Here is a 5,217-nt window from a genome sequence, read left to right as displayed (position 1 = left end):
TATATATATATATATATATATACAAGTATATGTATATATATATATACAAGTATATGTATACATTTAAGCGTGTGAGCATGTATGTCCGTATATTTGTGTGTCTTTACATGTGTATGTGTGCATCTATGCATGCCGATATATATAGTGATACATAGATCTTCTTAGTTACAAAGTTAAAATATCTGGAAATTAAATGAGTACTCATAGCGTTTCAGAGCGACATTCCTTATTCGTATACCCATGTTTACATGCAACTTGCAAAATGTTTCATCTAGAGAACAACAAAGCTCCTTTAAGATTCAACAGAGCTTTGGATGGGAGTATGAGAATTGGGGGTTTGTGTTTGAAAGATGATCGTCAATGGCGTCTTGCAAATGCATTAACATGTTTTTATGTTAAATAATATGTAAGACCCAGTTTGAGGTGGTAGTATGTTTGTTAAGGTATTGTTGAAGAGGCCTGGTGAATTATTTATTATGTATCGTGCCTTCAGATATATACGGAGCTGTGAAGTTGATAGAGAATTATGAAAAAGAAAGCAAAAAGTATGTATGAATGTATGTATGTATGCAGATGTGTGTGTGTTCGTATATGTATATTTGTATGTCTCATGTATATATATATGTGTGTGTATGTATATATATATATATATATATATATATATATGTACGGAGAGAGAGTGATAAAGAGAGAGAGAGGAATAGGTATACTAAATACCGTACAACATAAATTCTTGACTTACTAAAATTATCTTCGCCTCTAGACAGTGCGCCATTGTTACCAAATGTCAATTAAAACCATCTGAAAATAAGAAGGGAAGATAATCTAAAAAAAAGATAAAGAAACAGAATTTTCTAAATTTTCTTAATCTTACATGTCATTGAAGAAAATTATTTCCATGTTATCTGGAGACACGATTACAGACATGGACGCGCATTTCTGTCTCAATAAACTTCATCAACACGACAAATATTCAGCCTTGTCACCTGTAGCCAAGAGACTTAGACTTACTGAAAATGGTTTGTGATGTAATCTCCCTTTCTCATATGGAGTGGGTCATAATAGTCATACAAATTATGACACATATTCTAGAGACGAAGATAAGTTTAATAAATCAGACTTTCTGGTATACCAGTATATAACTATATATATATAACGTTCGTGAAGTTGTGAGTTCGAATCCCGGACCGGGCTGCGTGTTGTGTTCTTGAACAAGACACTTTATTTCACGTTGCTCCAGTTCACTCATCTGTAGAAATGGGTTGCGACGTCACAGGTGCCAAGCTGTATCGGCTGTAACACTGGTGGCGTGGAGAGGGGAGGCCGGTATGCATGTATTCTCAAAGTTTCCACTTCTCATGAGGATTCTAAGACACCCTAATGGGGGCTTTAACTCCCAAATTTTAGTCATTTTTTATAATCTAAAACTAGGTTAAAGTACTGAATGGATCTTTATGAAATTTGGAAATTATATTCTATGCATAAGGGCCATAACCTCCATGAAAATTCATATATTTTTGCTGTTGATTAAATTTTAACCATAGATATTAGACACAGATGAAGTAATATTTCTAAAATTTTATCTTCTTAGAAGTTAGAAAGACCTCTTCATGGGGACTTAACACCCACAATTTAGTCATTTTATCTAAGCAAAGACGAATTCAGTTGTACTGTTGGAAGCTGTAGGGTCACCCGAGCATAAAAGATGAGCATTATTTGTAATTCAATGGTACAACAGTGTAAGAGTTTGCTTTAAGATATACTTAGATTGTGATTTTTGGAATGTGGTGCATAAATTGTCAAGTAAATGAGAGGCATCTTTGCCTCCACTGATTCAGTTGCAAAGTGTTATTTTGAGTAAAGTTATTTGGTTGCACACCTCCTATGAGTCTTTTTATTATCACTGGGTCACACATACTCCCCCGATGGTAACATTGATTTCAAGGCCTTCCCAGATGAGTGACTGGTTATTGTAAATATATTCTGTCCAGTTACCTATCGGTATAGTGGTCATTTGCAAACTCCAGAGATGACACTTTCATTTCCCCTTAGCCCTCAAGTCACACAGTTGTGAATATTTGAGTTGGGTCACACCCTTCCAATTGCTATAGATTTGTAATGCATCTTATGGCTGTGCCTGTCACCTGTATGGTGAGGAATCCTACAGTGGGGAGTAGTACCGACTAGGGTAGGGTAGCTGACTGCTTATTGTGATCATTCATCTTTTGGTTTCCTGTAGCTTTGCTCTCTTTTACAAACCTAGTGAACATACATATATTTCTTATTTCAAAGAAATTCGAACAATACATATAAGACCCAAGTTCGAAAGATTCTCAACAATTCAACTTCTCTGGTTGACATTAAGACACCCACCCCCAATAGGGGCCTTAACTCCCACAGTTTAGAGCTCCGTGATATCCATTTTTCAAGAGCAAAATCCTTTTAACAAGTTCCGTAGGACTGGAATTTTGGATTCTGCACATAAAGATCAGTAGTATGGGATACACGTGTGATGATTAGAATTTTTTTAGGGTGTGTAAAGAGGGAAAGAACCCTCATCTGCAATTGTGATGAAATTCGAATCATAGATATTCCAGTTCATTAGGGAAAATATAACAGAGAAGTCTAATTCTTCAATTGCATGTAACACGAGCAACGCCGGGTATCTCTGCTAGTACATGTGTGTGTGTGTGTGTGTGTATATGTATATCTATGTATGCATGTGTGTTTGCGTGTGTGTAGTTAGTTTGTTAGATAGATAGATAGATAGATAGAAAGATAGATAGATAGATAGATAGATAGATAGATAGATAGATAGATAGATTGATTCATTGATGCGTAGCTATGCATGTCTGTGTGGGTAACTTTAGGTATGTTGGTAAGTTGGTGTTAGGTAAGTAGGAGATGTACGCATACACGTTTCGTACATAGAAAATATTGTTAACAAAGCTAATAAATAAGGAATTTTGATGGTCTTTTAAAATAAACACAAGATGCACACGTATATGTTCACACACACATACACGCACATACGTGTATGTGTATGTATACAATGAAATATAATACCCACTCGCATACACATGCACTTATACTCACATATGCATTTACACACATATACACATGCATTTATGCACATATGCACTCAAGTCTTGGGAGTGACTTTATAGTTTGTAAAGTACAATATGAATCAAATGCACTCTGGGTATAAAATAAATGAATATATCATTAGAACTTTCAGATAGCATGAGGAGAAATTTTACCTTGAATAACTATAAGCACAGAATATATTACAATATGTACACTAGTATAGCGTGGAGGCGCAATGGTCCAGTGGTTAGGGCAGCGGACTCGCGGTCACAAGATCGCGGTTTCGATTCCCAGACCGGGCGTTGTGAGTGTTTATTGAGCGAAAACACCTAAAGCCCAACGAGGCTCCAGCAGGGGATGGTGGTGAACTCTGCTGTACTCTTTCACCACAACTTTCTCTCACTCTTACTTCCTGTTTCTGTTGTGCCTGTAATTCAAAGGGTCAGCCTTGTCACGCTGAATCTCCCCGAGAACTACGTTGAGGATACACGTGTCTGTGGAGTGCTCAGCTACTTGCACGTTAATTTCACGAGCAGGCTGTTCCGTTGATCGGATCAACTGGAACCCTTGACGGAGTGCCAACAACAACAACTAGAATAGCGTAGTACTTTGCCGTAAAATGGAGAGCATTTGACAATTTGTGTCAGTACGTGTGTTCAATTAATGAGACGCTGATATTTCAAGGTGGCGAGCTGGCAAAATCTTTAGGACGCTGGTCAAAGTGCTTAGCGCTATTTCTTTCAGCATTACGTTCTGGGTTCGAATTCCGCCGTGGTCAACTTTCCTTTTCATCCTTTAGGCATCGCTAAAAATAATTACCAGTTGATCACTGAAGTCGAAGTAATTGACTTATCCCTTCTCCGAAATTGCTGGCCTTGTACCAAAATTTGAAACTAATATATATACACCAGTATGAGAACTTTTGTAGTTAATGCGAAACTACAAACTGACAAACCATAGAATGTAATTAGGGCGGCAACTACCGAAATATACAGTGTAATGATGGAAGTTGTCAACACCATGAACCAAACTGTTACATAGGACACACAACTGCGACAGTGGATCCTCTGTTGACAACTAGGAGCATTTGCAATTTATAATAATGTAGTTCACCACAAACAATTGACTACACAAACACTACTTGACGGCACAAAAATCTACATAAAGTACCAGAAAAGAAAAAAATAGTAAAGAACTGTGGAGGCTAAAACTAATAGCAAAACAGAAACCTATATTAAACATAGATTAGATGATATATTAAGATAGAAAACTAATATATCATAAACTAGACAAGATCTTACCGTTGAAATAATTTAGATTCAGTGTTGATGAATTTATCAGTTATAAAATTATTCCCAAGTTTCTATACGGCTTGCTACAGAGCGCCAGCATATGCCATTAACACTATCAGTTATTTTGAAAATAGGAACGAGAAGGTCACAAAAGCTAATCGAACATTAGGAACGATGTTGTTTCAGACTAAAGGATTAATAAGGAAAATGAACAATGCTTTATAAAAAAAAAAAAGGACCAAAGCGATCGCAGTTAACACACAAACACACACACATTCACTTCTGTGAGTATTTTAAAATAAGGTTACTGGAACTCTATACTGAGAACAGCGTCTTACTGTGAATGTCATGTGGACTGGGTTTGAACTTTGACCTATATTTACATGCATACACGTGCATTTATGCATGCCTTTATACAGGTGTATATGTATTTGTATATAAATATGCATATATGTATATAAGAATACTTGTTTTTATATGAAGTTATATATATATATATGGACAATTATTTAAGTGAAAGATTGCTCAATACCTTTTGGCACAGTACAACTCTATTCACTTTACATGGAAATAGTTTCAATTTCGGTCTATTAGCCCTCAAAATCACTGTCAGACTGTTCCCTAAAAAAATTATTTGATATATGCATACATGCATACATACATACACACATACATACATATATACATACATGCATATATATATATATATATATACACACACACACACACACACACATTTATATATATGTATATATATATATATATATATACATATATACATATATATATACACACACACATATATGCACATACACACAGATATATATATATATATATA

General features: G+C 35.4%; 1 protein-coding gene and 1 long non-coding RNA gene across 2 annotated transcripts in view; one reads left to right on the top strand and one right to left on the bottom strand.

Moving 5' to 3' along the window:
* LOC106874518 (5'-AMP-activated serine/threonine-protein kinase catalytic subunit alpha) overlaps positions 1–5,217 on the top strand; it is a 616,447-nt gene that overhangs the window by 277,144 nt on the left and 334,086 nt on the right. The gene's annotated exons all lie outside the window — the stretch shown is intronic.
* Positions 1–5,217, bottom strand: part of LOC128248391 (uncharacterized) — a 57,960-nt gene that overhangs the window by 21,670 nt on the left and 31,073 nt on the right. The window contains exon 2 of the long non-coding RNA XR_008264633.1: positions 743–801. This is a non-coding gene — a long non-coding RNA (uncharacterized LOC128248391). The remainder of the gene's footprint in view (positions 1–742; positions 802–5,217) is intronic.

Source organism: Octopus bimaculoides, chromosome 7 (genome assembly GCF_001194135.2).
Source record: "Octopus bimaculoides isolate UCB-OBI-ISO-001 chromosome 7, ASM119413v2, whole genome shotgun sequence".
NCBI classification, from domain to species: Eukaryota; Metazoa; Mollusca; class Cephalopoda; order Octopoda; family Octopodidae; genus Octopus; species Octopus bimaculoides.
The sequence above is the reverse complement of the archived record's forward strand: the minus strand, read 5'-3'. Positions and strand labels throughout refer to the sequence as shown.